This window comes from Pelophylax lessonae, assembly GCF_965119305.1.
Source record: "Pelophylax lessonae genome assembly, chromosome: 5".
Taxonomy (NCBI): Eukaryota; Metazoa; Chordata; class Amphibia; order Anura; family Ranidae; genus Pelophylax; species Pelophylax lessonae.
The window spans coordinates 78,383,411-78,402,560 of record NC_138772.1 but is presented as its reverse complement, the minus strand read 5'-3'; positions in this window follow the sequence as shown (position 1 = coordinate 78,402,560).

Here is a 19,150-nt window from a genome sequence, read left to right as displayed (position 1 = left end):
CCAAAAATATGTAACAGAATACAAATTGGTCTAAAGGGATGAAAAATTAAGATTTTTACTTTTTTTTTGTGGGAATGTTATATAACAGAAAGGGAAAAATACAGTTTTTTTAAAAAAAAATTGTTGCGCTTTTTTTGTTTGTAGACACAAAAATCAAAATCGCAGAGGTGATCAAATAACACCAAAAGAAAGCTCTATTTGTGGGAATAAAAGGACCTAAATTTTATTTGGGTACAGGTTTTCATGACCGAGCAATTGTCAGTAAAAATAACGCAGTGCCGTATCACAAGAAATGGCCTGCTCATGAATGGAGGTCAAGTGGTAATTTGGGCCTACCCCGCTGGCTGTCTAAACAGCGATTTGCTGCTTAGACACCCAGCTCTGTGATACTGGGGTGGGAGAAAGCTCTCCAACCTGTATAAGCTCCAAGTTAAACAGAAATAGAGTCAGGCAGATTGCTTCTGCACCATTCTGAAGAAGCCTTGTATCTCTCTCAATGAATGCAAGGCTTCCTCTGATTGGCGGATGTGGAAACCATGATGTCTTCTCTCCAGCTCCCAGTTTCAGTTAATAATCACGTGGTTTTTATTCAAGCGATTGTAACACTTGCGACTGTTGCAGGTGGACATTCTGACACTGACTTTTTTTTTGCACTTTTTGGGGACCAGTGACACTAATACTGTGCTCAGTGCCCTGGGGCTGGATGCGGCCCATTGCTTGCATTAATCTGGCCCTTGGGGCACTATCCCATCACCTGACGCCAACAACGGGGCATAATTCCTCCCATTGACACCAAAGAAAGGGCTCAATTCCTCCCACTGACACCAACGATGTGGCATAATTCCTTCCATTGACACCAACAATGGGGCACAATTCCTTCCACTGATACCAAATATAGGGCATTGTTTACTCCAATTGGACATCAGGAACTTTTCTACTCCCACTTGCCCTAGTCCGGCCCTACTAAAGTCTGAACAGTAAACCAGCCCTCTGTTTAGAAAGTTTGGAGACCCCTGCTTGAGGGGATCTCAATTTCTAATGAAGATTATTGTAAGGTTTGCTTAAAAGCTGAACCCAGGAGAGATATAAAAGACAAATTAATATAGCTATGTTCATAATATTTTTAAAATGCTAGCAATGTTAAAACCTGAATGTGACCGTGTGTCATTCTTGCAGCCCCTATACAGCAGGGCTGGATTGTAAGAAGAAGAAGCAGCACAAATATCTAATCAGATCATCATGTGTCCTACAAGAAGCATGCTGATTTGAGGAAAGAGCAAAGTGAGAGAGAGAGATGAGCTCTTTATTGTCAAATCTCAGGCTGGGGGTTCCTCCAAGGCGACCTGGACTCAGAAGAAGTGGGTTGAATGGTATGGGTCATCAGACTCAATGCATCTGCATTATAAAAATACTGTGGCGGAAATCTGGACAGACTAGGGTGAAGGTTAAACCTCTGTCAGAAAAGCTTTTCCTCGTGTCAAATATAAAACTTTGGTTTTCCATAACTTTCTGTCCTGGTGATAATTGTCAACAGAACAAATAAAGAGGGTGAAACTCCCCAGCAGGGACATTGACACAGTGGCGTACCTAGAGCATTTGGCACCCGGGGCGGATCCTATATCTGGCACCCCCCCCCCCCCCCCAACTTTAAAATGTAAAAACACCCACAAAAATTTGTAATGTTTTCAGGAATATTTATTGCACAAATTTCACAGCCCCCCATCACAGTGCCCCTTGCAGTGGCCCTCCGTCTCTCTAATCACAGTTCCCCCTTTTACACTCTCTGCCTCCCCTGCACAGTCCTACCTTCAGCATAAATAGCTAATATTATTAGCAATGTGTTTAAGTTTGAGTAAGAGATTGGAGACTTGCTAAAGGAGGTGGTCAGATACTGCAGACATGATACAGGAGATGGTCAGAGACTGCAGACATGATACAGGAGATGGTCAGAGACTGCGGACATGATACAGGAGATGGTCAGAGACTGCGGACATGATACAGGAGATGGTCAGAGACTGCGGACATGATACAGAAGATGGTCAGAGACTGCGTAAGTGATAAAGGAGATGGTCAGAGACTGCGGACATGATACAAGAGATGGTCAGAGACTGCGGACATGATACAGAAGATGGTCAGAGACTGCAGACATGATACAGAAGATGGTCAGAGACTGCGGACATGATACAGAAGATGGTCAGAGACTGCGGAAGTGATACAGGAGAGGGTCAGAGACTGCAGACATAGTACAGGAGAGGGTCAGAGACTGCAGACAGGATACAGTAGATGGTCAGAGACTGCAGACATGATACAGGCGATGATCAGAGACTGCAGACATAGTACAGGAGAGGGTCAGAGACTGCAGACAGGATACAGTAGATGGTCAGAGACTGCAGACATGATACAGGAGATGATCAGAAACTGCAGACATAGTACAGGAGAGGGTCAGAGACTGTGGACATGATACAGAAGATGGTCAGAGACTGCGGACATGATACAGGAGATGGTCAGAGACTGCGAACATGATAGAAGAGCACTAGGGGGGCCGGAGAGCACAGGCGAAGCAGAGAGCACTGGAGGAGCTGAAGGGCACGGTGGGGGGGGGGGGGGAGAGAATTAAGAGGGGGTTTGGAAAGCATTACAGGGGGGTTGGAAGGCGCAGGGGGTGGAGAGCACTGGGGGGACAGGGAGCACTTGGGGGGCGGGCAGGGAAAACCAGGGGGGGATAAGAGCACTGGAGGGGGGGGGATAAGAGCACTGGGGAGCCAGCAAAAGAAGTTGTATAGGAGGGAGATGGGGCAGCTGCATATAGATGAGTTGATCTTTCCCTATTCTTCCTGAAGGAGGGAGAGGAGGAGAATCAGTTATTTAGCAGCTGCAGGACCAGGAACCTTTCCCTGCTCTATTTACCTTCCCTAACAATCAGGGACACTTTCCTTGACCTACCACTCGCTCCAGGCATGCCTGAATGACGGTGTCAGAGAACAGTTTGTAGAAGGATTGGCACATCTGCAAATGCCCACCAAATCCAAAGATTAGCACATCGAAATTTGCCAATGCACTTGTGCACACATGCAGGATCCATGCACCAATGTTCATGCAATGTGTGACAGATGCTGGTGCCCACTGGCTGCTGCCCCATCCCCCTCCTATCCAGCATACACACTTGGGCACTTACCTTCTTCCCGCCGAGGCTCCGCCCCCTTCTTCCAGCTGAGGCCCCGCCCCCTTCTCCCTGTCGCGGGTCCGCCCCCTTCTTCCCGCCGCGGCTCCGCCCCCTGCTAGCAGTGCGGACTGAAGGAGCTGCCAGCCTGCCACTGCAGCTGCCTTCACACTGCATACGGGATAACCAAAACACGCCAGGCAAGACGCCAGCTGACACCCCCCAGTGCGTGGCACCCGGGGCGGGCCGCACCCCCGCCCCCCCCGTTGGTACGCCACTGCATTGACAACAGTAAAAACTTGACAATATCTTGACTTATATCTTCTATGCAGGATGTGGAAACCTTGCAAGCGGACCTGAACAAAATAATGGGGTGGGCAACTACATGGCAGATGAGGTTTAATGTTGAAAAATGTAAAGTAATGCACCTGGGGGCCAGAAACCAGAAAGCAAGCTACTCACTAGGGTGGGGAACCTCTGGGTGAGTCTAGGATGGAAAAGGACCTGGGGGTACTGGTAGACAACAGGCTTGGCAGTGGCATGCAGTGCCAAGCCGCCGCAAGTAAAGCCAACAGAATACTGGGATGTATAAAAAAGGGGATTCACTCCAGAAATAAAGAGATTATTCTCCCACTCTACAAGACTCTGGTCCGGGCCACATCTGGAGTATGCTGTCCAGTTCTGGGCACCGGTCCTCAGGAATTATGTGCTGGAACTGGAGAGAGTCCAGAGAAGGGCAACAAAAATAATTAGGGGAATGGAGGACATCAGCTATGAGGAAAGACTACAAGCACTGAACCTATTCTCTCTAGAGAAGAGACGATTGAGGGGGGATATGATATCAATGTACAAATACTGTACTGGCGACCCTAGCATAAGGAACAAACTTTTCAGAGAAAGGAGATACAATAAGACACGTGGCCACTCACTAAAACTAGAGGAAAGGTGGTTTAACCTTAAAGTGCGTAAGGGGTTCTTCACTGTAAGAGCGGTAAGGATGTGGAATTCTCTTCCACAAGCAGTCGTATCAGCAGGGAGCATCGATAGTTTCAAAAAACTATTAGATGGGCACCTTAGAGACCACAACATACAGGGGTATACGATGTACGGTTAAAAGCAAACACACACATCATAGGTTACATAGTTACATAGTAGGTGAGGTTGAATAAAGACAATAGTCCATCCAGTTCAACCTGTGTAGGTGTGTGTGGCTGTAATCATCTCGCATACCCCTGAATGTTCTGATCCTTGAGATGTACGTCTAGTAGTCTTTTGAAAGCCACCATACTTCCCACAGAAACCACCTCTTGTGGTAGAGAATTCCACAGTCTTGTAGCCCTAACAGTAAAGAACCCCCCACGTTGCCTGAGGTTAAAACGCTTCTTCTCTAATCGCATTGTATGCCCCCGAGTCCTCATGCAATCCCTTCGATTGAACAGCTTTTTTTCTAAGCTTAGATCCCCATTGAGATATTTTAAAATTGCTATCATGTCCCCCCTCAGGTGTCTCTTCTCCAGGGAGAATAAATCAAGCGATTGCAGACGCTCCTCATAATCAAGGTCCTCCAATCCCCTAATTAGTTTAGTTGCCCTTCTCTGGATCCTCTCCAGCTCCAACACATCCCTTCTGAGGACTGGTGACCAGAACTGGACAGAATACTCCAGATGCGGTCGGACCAGAGTTTTATAAAGTGGAAGGATTATAGTCTTATCTCTGGAATACATCCCTTTCTTTATGCATGCTAATATTCTGCCGGCTTTGGCAGCTGCCGCTTGACATTGCATGCTGTTGCCTAATCTATCATCAACCAAGACTCCCAGATCTTTCTCCATTTTTGATTCCCCCAAGGGTTCCCCTCCTAACGTGTATTGTGCTTTTATGTTGCTAGTCCCCAAGTGCAAAACCTTACACTTCTCCATGTTAAACCTCATTTGCCATGTCGTTGCCCACTCCGTTATTTTGTCCAGGTCATTCTGTAGGATATCTGCTTCATGCTGTGCTGTTATTGCCCTGCCCAATTTTGTGTCATCTGCAAAAACTGATATCGAACTACTGATCCCGTCCTCAATGCTGTTTATAAACAAGGTTGAACTGGATGGACTGATGTCTTTTTTCAACCTCACTAACTATGTAACTATGTAACAAGGTATAAAAACTTTCTTGACTCCAAAACTAAAAAAGAAACATTTTGTCCAGACATTTGGCTTTAACTGAAGTTTCCCTTTGCTAGAAATTTATAACACTACACCAAGTTCTAATGACTTCTCATAAAGAAAATATATACTGAGTGTATTACACTGAGCACTGTACCTCCTAAAGCATAAACTATGATATGATGGCCAATTATTCTGAAACTATATTTCTACCCTATTTATTATTGTGATAATACTATTTTATTCTATCTACATTTTTCTACAGTTACCTTATCAAGTACATTTAGACAAATGTATCATAAAAATATAGAGCTGCTTATTTAGAGTACTCAATGTATACAACCAGGGCTTTTTGTTTAGCAGGAACGCAGTTCCAGCACATCCAGCACTGAATGTATGTAATGGCAAGGGGTGCTGGGGTGTGCTGGAGGGCACATTGATGCTGGCTGCTGGGGATCTAATGCTGCTGGGGGGGTGTCTTATATTACTGGGGAAGGGGTCAGTTGTTGCTGGGAGGATTCTACTGTTTCAGGAGGGGTCTGTTGTTGCTGGCTTCTGGAGGGTCTATTAATGCTGGCTGCTGGGAGATCTATTGTTGCTGCTGGTAGCAACCCAGTGATTGATCCTCCTACACAATTGCTAAAACGTTCATCCAGCAGCAGACAGGAGCAATCAACCATCAGGCTCAGCGAAAGCCTGAACAGACCTGAAAAATAAACTGCAGCTCAGCAGAGCCATACAAAAAATTTGCCAGGGCATTGGCGCTACATTCAGATATGCAGATTCAGTGACAAAAGTAGCACAAGTCTCCTAGAGCTTGTTATACTAAGGCCCCTTTTACACTAGTGCGACTTTTCCCGCGATTTTGGACCGCAAAATCGCATGACAAGTCGTTTTACATTATTTTCAATGAGCCCCATTCATATCAATGCGTTTTGAAGTCGCACCGACTTCAAAGTAGTTCCTGCACTACTTTGCCACGATTTGATTGCGTTTTGAGCCATAGCCATAGCCATTGCTTTCAAAATCACGTCAAAATCGCGGCAAAGTCAAGGGGCCTAACTCAGAGCATGGGTCCTGGAAGGGTTGCTAGCTTGCCCCTATGCCTGTCCCAGGTCACAAAGTGTACATTGCCTTTTTTAAAGGTTTTTGTGGATGAGACAAAATGTATAAATTAAGGGCACCGACATCCCAATTAATTTGGAAATTCAAAAAAGTGTGGTGTGTGGGACATTTAAGGTGCTCAGATACAGAGCAATGGAAACATTTTTATTGTGTATAAAAAATAATAAAATATATGTGGCTGATGCAAGCCGCCCCCTGCAATACACTCATACTCACCGTCACACAGTTTTTAGTGTTCCTTACTATCCAGGTAGGGAAACGGTTAGTATTCTCTGTACGACTGATCAAATCCAATTCATTGTATTGTCTTTTGTGATTGATAACTTTTTACTATTATATTTATGTATGTGTTAATTTTTCATTGTATTTATCACATTTTTTATTTGTTCATTAGTAAAAAATCTTCATGCGTTCCCTGAAGAAGCCATTATGGCGAAACCATTTGGAAACTAAAGCGCAGTGAATAATACCAGTCATATACATTGAATATTTGGCTCTTTTAAATGTTTTTATATCTCTTTAAATAAATACATGTGTAGCACCCTCCAAGGTAGGTGCTAGGTAAAGTAGAGTGGGCCTTGTCTGCTTATCAGCCTGACCATGATTTACAGCTTGGCTGGCATGTGTTCCCAGGTGTGCCTGTTGAGTTGGGGAGTCTCCCTGCTGTGTCCCAATGAGGGCTCTCGTTGGGCAGTGGAGGAAACCTGACCAATAGCACACCAGGACTTGTATCCATCCTGGAAGGGCAGATTCTGACGCAGAGCATTCTGGGAGGGGGTATAAGTCTGTGGGGAGCACATGATAGGTGGTCTTTGGTGGGAAGCAGAGTCCCAGGAGGGAGGGTATGGCTATCTTTCCTCCTGTCAGGAAGAATCTGGTATCCCAGGCGGATACAGGACTGAGCTGAGCTGCAGAAAGGATCCAGTGTGCTGAGGACCAGCGGAGCTGTGGGGGTCGAGTTCCAGGAAAGCATCCTGAATCGTGAGTACTGTGAACTGTCCCTGGGGGTCTGCCTAGTCAGAGGGGACCACCCCGGAGAAGGTAAGAGAGATCCAGGAGCTAGCTAGCTGGTGGAGAAATAGAGTAAAGGGGGTGCCAGAGTTTAACCCTGAAGAGTAAAATGGGGTGCCAGCAGTTGTGCCCTGAAGTGTACAGTGTTACAGTGTTGAGAGTTGCAACAGTATCTACAAGAGGCTATCTCAGTCAGGAAGGACTGGAGGAAGCAGTGTCAATAACTTTTGAGCTAACCAGAGTTTCAGAAGTCAGTTTTCATTACAGTACAGCAAGTCAGTGATTTCAAGTGCCAGTTAGCGTTGGTCGGCATTCAGCCGGCGTCAAGACAGCACTAGAAGGCATTTTCAAAGTGTCCCGATTTGTACCTAGTTGAGCCAGAGGAGTATCCCACTCATTCCCTTCTCCCATACCCATATAAAATAAACAAAACAAAACAAAGATGCCGGACTGTTCATTGTCTCAGATCTCACACTTGGTTAATCAGCTTAAATGTGCTGTTGGTGTTAACGGTAACCATGGCAGACCCACATCAGGCCCAATGCTTGGAAATCCTGCTACACGTTTATATTTTTTATACATGATAAAAATGTTTTCATTACTCTGTGTCTGAGTACCTTAAAGTGTACATTACATGTCTCATTAAACCTTCTGTGTTGCATCACAAATAAGGATGGAAGTGTGATAAAAAAAAATCTTCCTGCTGCATGTTGAGCTCTCTGTGTCTGTGAATGTTCTACTTGCTTGTGTTTGTGTCAGATCCTATTACCATGTAGTTATCACCTGCATGAGCCCCAGGGATTGCGGGATATGTTGTTTCTTCACAGGAAGTGTCAGTTCTCACACTATAAACAGAGATCATGCATTGACTTGTGCAGAGCTATGTTGTGTCCTTTATGTTTTACCACAAACTGAAATTGTTGACACAGTAATGTGACAATCTACTATGCTTTAGGCTGTGCATACAGGGCAACAACTTACAACAGGAAGCTACATGACCAATGCACTTCTTATGCAGATGAAAAACAAAAGGTGCTGGTAGAAATGTTTACCATGCCTTTAAGGAGACACAGGTTTTCAAGCCATTTACCTTGTTTATCCAAAAGTATTTTTATTGAGAGATAGCAATATTAAATGTTATTTTTGTAATGGAGATTTGAGGCCTGCAATGTTTTTACCTTCAGTTTACATTAATGATAAGCTTTATTATAAATGTGACTTACAGTACACTTCTGATGACTCTAGAGTTTCAGAATACCGCTTGGACATTTTGAGAAACAAAATGGACACCATACACAGCTATGGAATTTTATCTGAAGCAACTAGCTGACAAAAGCCTTTTCTTTAGTCTAGACCATTTGGTTGCATAGTTTATGGACTCTGTGGGATGTCGATGTCACTTCAAAGGAGGTGGAAGGTGGGAATGGAACAGGAAGTACTTGACCAAAAATGGTAGATGGTGTGTTAAAGAGGACCTGCATTTCGATTCTAAGAATACCCTCTCCCCCCCCCCTTGTTGATATATGGAAGGAAGTGTCTCAACTTGGATGGGTGGGGCAAAAGTAGGGTATAAAAAAGCAAGCGGAACTCCCCTTCATCCTCCTAATCTCTGGACACGAAGGGGACGTAAGGTTTTTCTATGTAATGTATCTCTATTGTTCTGTGTATTTTTCTCTGTGACTTTCTTTCCTTTACAACATCAGTCTTTTTGTATTACTTACTTACTTTGTATTTTATTTGTAACATCACTGATTTTATATTTGATTAATAGTAAGTGTAAAAAATTAGATCGTTATTTTTATCACAGTCATCATTTGTTATTCATTTTATTGGTAATAGCCGCAACAGCATTGGCTAGATTCTTTTATAGACATAAGTTTGTAATCACTTATTATATTTATCATTAGGCAAATAATGGTTACAACTTCCTTGGCACCTAGCCCATTCTTAACATTTGCAAGATGGCAGCAATGAGCTGTGCCAGGCATGCTCCTTACAGTATACACAGAAAAAAAAGAAGAATAGCTAGGTGAGAGAGAAAGACGTTGCATGTTTTTTTTCTGCCAAAACTCCCTACCTTCTAACATTTTTTTTATTTTTATAATTTGCTTCCAGCTTTGGGAAAAAACAAAAGATTTGTAATTGTTTCCAGGCACCCTCACCAAACTTCACAGCCATATCCATGTACCCCAGGGCAACACAACCCCATCCTGCTGATTGGACACTGAAGGAAAGACACCACACTTATAAGCCATCCCTCTCTCAACTGTAGTACTTCCTCCTGTTAACTCATAGGTGTGCGCAGCCTATTGCATTAGGGTGTGCACACCAAAGCTCAAACACATATGTGTGTGTGCATGTGTATATATACTGACAGTGTCCGTAGGCAGAGATTGGTGTCAGTAGGGCAATGGATGGTGACTAGTTTTTTTCATTAATATTTTTAAATGATTTTTTAGTTTTATTTATTTTTATTTTTTTTTACAATTTTATTTTTCTAAACGGGGGCAATCTGTGCCACATAGGATGATTAGGGTGTGCCCAGGCAACTGTGCCCAGGTTAACTGTGTTAACTTAAAGCATAACTCCAACATTCCCTCTGGGTGGTTCATGTGCATTGTAAGGATTATAATAATCTTTATTGCAGATTCCTACCTTTTGTTATTCTGAAGAAATCCCTCTGTGTTTCTCTGTGCCCCTCTGGGAAAATGAATCTAATGGGAGTGGTTTCATAATTATCAATCAGCTGTGTAGCTGCAGAGCACTAATGAGGAAATCTGCTAGGCCTGCATCCTGTTAGATGTGTTCCTTTTGGAAGTTTCTCACCAAAAGTGAATCTTGTTTCTTAGGCAGACTTCTGGGAAAATTGGTGAGCCAATCACACATGCAGGAAATGATGTTTCTGGGGTGTGGTCAGTATACATTCTGTGTACAGAACAGCTCCAGGTAGCCATATTGCATTGCATTTTCAGAAAATTACAGCGGCTGCAGTTTGAAAAGGAAAATTCATTTTTAATCACATTCAATTACAATATGATTCGGGTCGCAATTGTTTACGCTATATTAATTTTTCTTTATTTGCTATTTACTTGCCCCACGAAAGTGGAGTTACCCTTTAATTGATCCGCAGATGAACTTGATTGCCTCAAAGTGCTGCTCCTGCCTCTCAGTGGAACTGTAGAAAAAAAAATTGTGAACAGGCAGTTTTTTTTTTAATGCAGAGGAGATGCTATGTTTTTTCTGCATTTTTTTTTTTTTTTTACCTGCTTGTTTGCACATGCAGCTCAGGGTACAATTTCAGATGTCACTGAGATGAATGAACTGAAGCGCATAAACAGTGACATCATTTTGGCTGGCCAATGAAAACAGCTGAAGATCAGTACTTGAAAGAAGACAGGCTGAAGATGTTCGCAGCCAGAGTGAATGTTGTTGCAATTTAAAGTGGTTGTAAACCCTTGCATATACCCAATGAAGTAACTAACTTCAAGTGATACACAGAGATGAAACAAATCCTCCTGCAAAGGTTGTACCTGTTTATCTGCAGCAATCTTTCCTCTACAGACACCTAAAGCACACATTTTACACAGCATCTCTGAGTTCGAGAAGGCAGGGGGTAGGGATTTTATGTCGCACAGTGCAGAGCATAGAGAGGCGCAGAATGTAATTTGAGAAACACGTACAGCTGAAGCTGTCAATCGCCCTCGATGTGATGGAGGGGAAGCGGAGTGTCCCCAGAATTCTATTGTGCTGACATGGGATTGCAGACCCCAAAAAAATCCCATTAATGCCTAACTCCACTTTTGTTGAGAAAAAAAAACATTCCTCTCTGGGTGATCTATGTACATTACAAGGATTTTAACCATTTTTGTTGCAGATTCCTACCTTTTGTTATTCTGAAGAAATCATTGTTTGTTCCTCTGTGCTGAGTAGGTCGAATGGGAGTGGTTTCAAATGTATCTATCAGCTGTGCAGCTGCAGGGCTCTAATGTGGAAATCTGCTGGGATTGCATCCCTTTAGACGTGTTCCTATTGGGAGCATCTCACCAAAAATGAGATTTTTGTTGCAGGAGATGTCAGAAATCTGAATTGTGTCTTAGTGCAGACTTCTGGGAAAATTGGTGAGCCAATCACACAAGCAGAAAATTATGTTTCTGGGGTGTGGTCAGTATACATTCTGTGTACAGAACACCTCCAGGTAGCCATATCAGACATCTCAAGTCTCCCGCAAGTCGCGGGAGACTCCCGCTTTCCGCCCTGAGCTCACGGACACCCGCGAGCTCAGGGCAATATCCCGGCTGTGTGTGTGAGTCAAGTGAGTCAGATGACTTATCGATGCAGGCAGAAGAGTCAGTGTGTCAGCTGTCAGCAAGCTGAGCCTGCACAGAGAAATCACGTCGGAGCCGAAATAGATACGGCTCACAGGCGGAGTGATATGAGTCATGCACTCCGCCTGTGGGAGGAGCTGCAGAGAGCAAGCAGAGGCTTTGCTCTCTACTACAGCCACATCTTATACTCCAGGAGGCATTTTGGCGCGGGACCAATCATCGTGACACCAGACACAGTGACTGTGACTGAGAGCAGCACCAGAGAGCCAGCACCTGAGACCAGTACCAGCAAATGACCAGCACCAGTGACCAGCACCAGCACCAGTGGCCAGCACCAGTGACCAGGCCAGTACCAGCACCAGTGACCAGTACCAGCACCAGTGACCAGGCCAGTACCAGCACCAGTGACCAGTACCAGCACCAGTGACCAGTACCAGCACCAGTGACCAGGCCAGCACCAGTGACCAGTACCAGCACCAGTGACCAGCACCAGTGACCAGGCCAGTACCAGTGACCAGTACCAGTGACCAGCACCAGTGGCCAGTACCAGCACCAGTGACCAGCACCAGTACCAGCACCAGTGATCAGTACCAGCACCAGTGACCAGGTCAGTACCAGCACCAGTGACCAGTACCAGCACCAGTGACCAGGCCAGCACCAGTGACCAGTACCAGCACCAGTGACCAGCACCAGTGAACAGCACCAGTACCAGCACCAGTGACCAGCACCAGTACCAGTGACCAGGCCAGTACCAGCACCAGTGACCAGCACCAGTGACCAGCACCAGTACCAGCACCAGTACCAGCACCAGTGACCAGCACCAGTACCAGCACCAGTGACCAGCACCAGTACCAGTGACCAGGCCAGTACCAGTGGCCAGCACTAGTGACCAGGCCAGTACCAGCACCAGTGACCAGCACCAGTACCAGCACCAGTGATCAGTACCAGCACCAGTGACCAGTACCAGCACCAGTGACCAGGCCAGTACCAGCACCAGTGACCAGTACCAGCACCAGTGACCAGGCCAGTACCAGTGGCCAGCACTAGTGACCAGGCCAGTACCAGCACCAGTGACCAGCACCAGTACCAGCACCAGTGATCAGTACCAGCACCAGTGACCAGTACCAGCACCAGTAACCAGGCCAGTACCAGCACCAGTGACCAGTACCAGCACCAGTGACCAGGCCAGCACCAGAGACCAGCACCAGTGACCAGGCCAGTACCAGCACCAGTGACCAGCACCAGTACCAGCACCAGTGACCAGCACTAGTACCAGCACCAGTGACCAGGCCAGTACCAGCGACCAGTACCAGCACCAGTGACCAGGCCAGTACCAGCACCAGTGTCCAGGCCAGTACCAGTACGAGCACCAGTGACCAGTACCAGCACCAGTGACCAGGCCAGTACCAGCACCAGTGACCAGTACCAGCACCAGTGACCAGGCCAGTACCAGCACCAGTGACAAGTACCAGCACCAGTGACCAGCACCAGTGACCAGTACCAGCACCAGTGACCAGTACCAGCACCAGTAACCAGACCAGCACCAGTGACCAGCACCAGTACCAGCACCAGTGACCAGGCCAGTACCAGTGACCAGTACCAGTGACCAGCACCAGTGGCCAGTACCAGCACCAGTGACCAGGCCAGTACCAGCACCAGTGACCAGCACCAGTACCAGCACCAGTGATCAGTACCAGCACCAGTGACAAGTACCAGCACCAGTGACCAGGCCAGTACCAGCACCAGTGACCAGTACCATCACCAGTGACCAGGCCAGCACCAGTGACCAGTACCAGCACCAGTGACCAGCACCAGTGACCAGGCCAGTACCAGCACCAGTACCAGCACCAGTGACCAGTACCAGCACCAGGGACCAGCACAAGTACCAGTGACCAGTGACCAGCACCAGTGACCAGTACCAGCACCAGTGACCAGCACCAGTACCAGCACCAGTGACCAGCACCAGTACCAGCACCAGTACCAGCACCAGTGACCAGCACCAGTGACCAGCACCAGTGGCCAGTACCAGCCCCAGTGACCAGGCCAGTACCAGCACCAGTGACCAGCACCAGTGATCAGTACCAGCACCAGTGACCAGTACCAGCACCAGTGACCAGGCCAGTACCAGCACCAGTGACCAGTACCAGCACCAGTGACCAGGCCAGCACCAGTGACCAGTACCAGCACCAGTGACCAGCACCAGTGACCAGGCCAGTACCAGCACCAGTGACCAGCACCAGTACCAGCACCAGTGACCAGTACCAGCACCAGTGACCAGCACCAGTACCAGTGACCAGGCCAGTACCAGCGACCAGTACCAGTACCAGTGACCCACACCAGTGACCAGTACCAGCACCAGTGACCAGGCCAGTACCAGCACCAGTGTCCAGGCCAGTACCAGCACCAGTGACCAGTACCAGCACCAGTGACCAGCACCAGTGACCAGTACCAGTGACCAGGCCAGTACCAGTGGCCAGCACCAGTGACCAGGCCAGTACCAGCACCAGTGACCAGCACCAGTACCAGCACCAGTGATCAGTACCAGCACCAGTGACCAGTACCAGCACCAGTGACCAGGCCAGTACCAGCTCCAGTGACCAGTACCAGCACCAGTGACCAGGCCAACACCAGTGACCAGCACCAGTGACCAGGCCAGTACCAGCACCAGTGACCAGCACCAGTACCAGCACCAGTGACCAGTACCAGCACCAGTGACCAGCACCAGTACCAGTGACCAGGCCAGTACCAGCGACCAGTACCAGCACCAGTGACCAGGCCAGTACCAGCACCAGTGTCCAGGCCAGTACCAGTACGAGCACCAGTGACCAGTACCAGCACCAGCACCAGTGACCAGGCCAGTACCAGCACCAGTGACCAGGCCAGTACCAGCACCAGTGACCAGTACCAGCACCAGTGACCAGGCCAGTACCAGCACCAGTGACCAGTACCAGCACCAGTGACCAGCACCAGTGACCAGCACCAGTGACCAGTACCAGCACCAGTGACCAGTACCAGCACCAGTGACCAGACCAGCACCAGTACCAGCACCAGTGACCAGGCCAGTACCAGTGACCAGTACCAGTGACCAGCACCAGTGGCCAGTACCAGCACCAGTGACCAGGCCAGTACCAGCACCAGTGACCAGCACCAGTACCAGCACCAGTGATCAGTACCAGCACCAGTGACAAGTACCAGCACCAGTGACCAGGCCAGTACCAGCACCAGTGACCAGTACCAGTACCAGCACCAGTGACCAGGCCAGCACCAGTGACCAGTACCAGCACCAGTGACCAGCACCAGTGACCAGGCCAGTACCAGCACCAGTGACCAGCACCAGTGACCAGTACCAGCACCAGGGACCAGCACAAGTACCAGTGACCAGTGACCAGCACCAGTGACCAGTGACCAGCACCAGTACCAGCACCAGTACCAGCACCAGTGACCAGCACCAGTGGCCAGTACCAGCACCAGTGACCAGGCCAGTACCAGCACCAGTGACCAGCACCAGTACCAGCACCAGTGATCAGTACCAGCACCAGTGACCAGTACCAGCACCAGTGACCAGGCCAGTACCAGCACCAGTGACCAGTACCAGCACCATTGACCAGGCCAGCACCAGTGACCAGCACCAGTGACCAGGCCAGTACCACTACCAGCACCAGTGACCAGCACCAGTACCAGCACCAGTGACCAGTACCAGCACCAGTGACCAGCACCAGTACCAGTGACCAGGCCAGTACCAGCGACCAGTACCAGTACCAGTGACCAGTACCAGCACCAGTGACCAGGCCAGTACCAGCACCAGTGTCCAGGCCAGTACCAGCACCAGTGACCAGTACCAGCACCAGTGACCAGTACCAGCACCAGTGACCAGGCCAGTACCAGCACCAGTGTCCAGGCCAGTACCAGTACGAGCACCAGTGACCAGTACCAGCACCAGTGACCAGGCCAGTACCAGAGACCAGTACGAGCACCAGTGACCAGGCCAGTACAAGCACCAGTGACCAGTACCAGCACCAGTGTCCAGTACCAGCATCAGTGTCCAGCACCAGTGACCAGGTATACTGATTACATTTCATTTTATTATTCTCTGGTAGTGTTAAATTGGAAAGGGGGGGGGTGCGGCGCAGGCGTGCGTGGGGGGGGGGGGGCTCACCTCCCTGAAATGACTTTGCCACCTCCCTGAAATTAGTTTTTGCAGGTTGGGATGTCTGCCATATTGCATTTCATTTTCAGAAAATTACAACAGGTGCAGATTGAAAAGGAAAGGTCATTTTTTATAACATTCAAATACAATATGATTTGTGTCGCAATTGTATATGCTTATTTGTTTTTTCTTTATTTGCTTATTTTTTCCCCACGAAAGTGAAGTTACCCTTTAACCAAATAATAACAAAACCATCTGAAATAGAAAATTAATTAAAAGACAACCATCTTGGAAAAAATTAAGGTTGTGGACCTTAAGAGCTGGTTCACACTACCACTACCAGAAAGTCGCCCCGTGACTTGAAGAGACTTGTTTAGAGACTTGGAAGAGACTTGTGCACTACTTTGAAGAGACAGGCGACTTTGTCTGTGGGGAATGCCTGGCTAATCTCTTTCTTCTTCCTGGAAAGTCTGATAACAAGTCGTGTCAATTAAGATAAGGAGGCGACTCCCATTGAAGTATATGGGACAGTCGGATCACAGGTCGCCTCAAAGTAGTACAGGACCCTTTTCTGAAGTCGGAGCAACTTCAGTAGTGCCAATTAAGACGGCACTGATTGATTAACATTGCTTTTGTTATGTCAAGCTACCTGGGGCAACACAAGTTGCCTCACAAGTCGCGCTAGTGTGAATGGGCTCTTATTGGGGTAAAAAGCATATAAGTAAAATCATTAAACTTTCTTTAAACTTTATAACCATTAATAAATCAATAATTACTTTGAAATAATTATAAAAGACCACATTTCAAACACCACATTTCAGTCACCAAGACTTGAGCTGAGTGTACCAGCCCATTAAAGTCTTTAACCACACTGTCCACCCACAAAAGAGGGTGACAATACCCCCAAAAAAGGATAGCTGTGACAAAGGGAAGGGAGGACAGGAGAGCTTGTCTTGATTGAAGATCTACCTGCTAACAAACACCTTAGGGAGAAGATATTTAAAGGTGAGTGAGAATCTCAGTCAGTTGACAGGTTTCCCTCCGAAAGTCCGTAGCCAATCAAAGGGTGAAAAGCAACTAGCTGATCAACCTACCAACAGTTGATAGCTGAAATCCTGGCTGAATACAGACAAAAAATAGACAAAAGGAGGGCCAAGAAATTGCCCAGTACAAAGATCCTACCTATTAACAACTAATACACGCCTTCAATAATTTTAACAAGGGGTGCTGGGGCTCACAATATTTGTGGCCCTGACATAATCCGTCATAAGTGACTCATACAGGCAGCAGAGAAAATAGAGAGTAGACAGAAATCACACTTGGTGCTTTGGGCTGAGGCTAGTCACACTATAGAGGGATATTCTTTGTTCATTTTTTATTTCAGCACTAATGAGGAAGTACTGATGAGGCTGCATTGATAGGCGACACTGATGAGTACTGATAGGCAGCACTAATAGTCACTAGTAGGTCCAACTGACGGGCTCTGATAGACGACACTAAAGGGCACTGATAGGTGGCGCTGATAGGCTGCATTAATAGGTGACACTGATGAGGGTGTGCTGATTGGCACCCCTGATGGGCACTGATTGGCAGTACTAGTGGGCACTGATTGGCAGCACTAGTTGGCACTGTTGGGACTGCACTAATTATCAGTGCCCTGATTATCAGTGCAGATGTCCCTATAACACAAGCCGGTTATTAGCTTTATTTTTCTTTCCTCACGCTGTCAGCATTAATGAAAAAAAAAACTGATAACTGGCTTGTGTTTGCATCTGTTTGCTTCTGTGATCAGCTGTCATTGGTCACATGGTAAAGGATGCTGTGATTGGCACTTTACCCAGATCTGTGATCAGCTAGGTCCATGTACGGCCTCCTGGCAAATTAGGCCCTCTCTGTAGCCTACTACACATTGTAACATGACTGTAAAGTTTTTTTAAATATCTGCATGGGGTTCAGTTTTAACTTTCAAGTCACAGTGTAAGAAATGATTCTAATTGCTTTATAGAATACAAACATATGACATCCTTAGTTACATCAACATCTTGTCCATTTTAGTATACTGAGTGATGTAGAAGAAGAGGGAACTACATCAATGTGTAATGTGATGGCAGCATGGGGTGAGCACTCTCCTCTGTTGAAGGACAGTTCACTCCAGGACTATTTGTAGTTCATCATGAAACATATTAGAGGTGAAGCCACTGTAATCTTCCTCCTGAGAGACGCCATCATTTACACTTGACGAGCCTTCCATGTGTCACGTATGTCCAGTCAAACACAAAACCCCCAATTTATTTTCCCACCTATTGCTTTTATTTTCCTGCCTCAGTCCTGTTTATTGGAAAACTCCTTTAAGAAAGTGTAAAAGCAAAAGGTTTTTTTTTATCGTAATGCATTCTATGCATTAGGATAAAAAGCCTTCTGTGTGCAGCAGCTCCCCTCAGCCTCCCTAATACTTATCTGAGCCCCCTCTCTATCCAGTGATGTCCACAAGTCCCTCAGCCATCCGGAACTCTCTCTCTCCTGATTCGAAAGGAGGGAGGAGCCAGGAACACTGAAGAGGGACCCGAGAAGAGGAGGATCCGGGCTACTCTGTGCAAAACCAACACCTCCAGAATGTGATGTTCACATTGAGGCTGTAGCACAATGTGACGTTCATGTTGAAAAACCTCCAATATACCAGGGGAGCCATGGGAATATGCCTAATATGATATTCAGGTAGCTGCAAACCAAGCATGGCAACAGTTATCTGTTTGTTTCTAGGATTTCCGAAAATCTCATCTCAACATGCTCATATTATTTCTCCAAGACATTGGCACAGAGAATGAGGTCAAGTTATATGCAGCTTGTGGCATGAACTATGATTTAAAGCTGCTCCCCCTCCCCAAGAACACTCCTATCCTATTTATACTTTCCACAAAAATTATAAAATGATATACAGTAAAACCTTGGTTTGAGAGTAACTTGGTTTAAGAGCGCTTTGCAAGACAAGCAAAATTTTCAAATAAATTTTGACTTGATATACAAGCGATGTCTTGATATACAAGTAGCCTCAAGTCACAGCTGAGTATAAAAGAGAAGAGAGGCGCCTCTAAGTGTAACAATATGGTTACATTTAATGAAGGTACAACATTTAGCAACTCACATGGTTGATGATTGGAACAGGCAGATCTAAGGATGCAGGCATCCAGGCTAAAGCTGTCTACATAGGACCATCCTCCGCACTGCCATC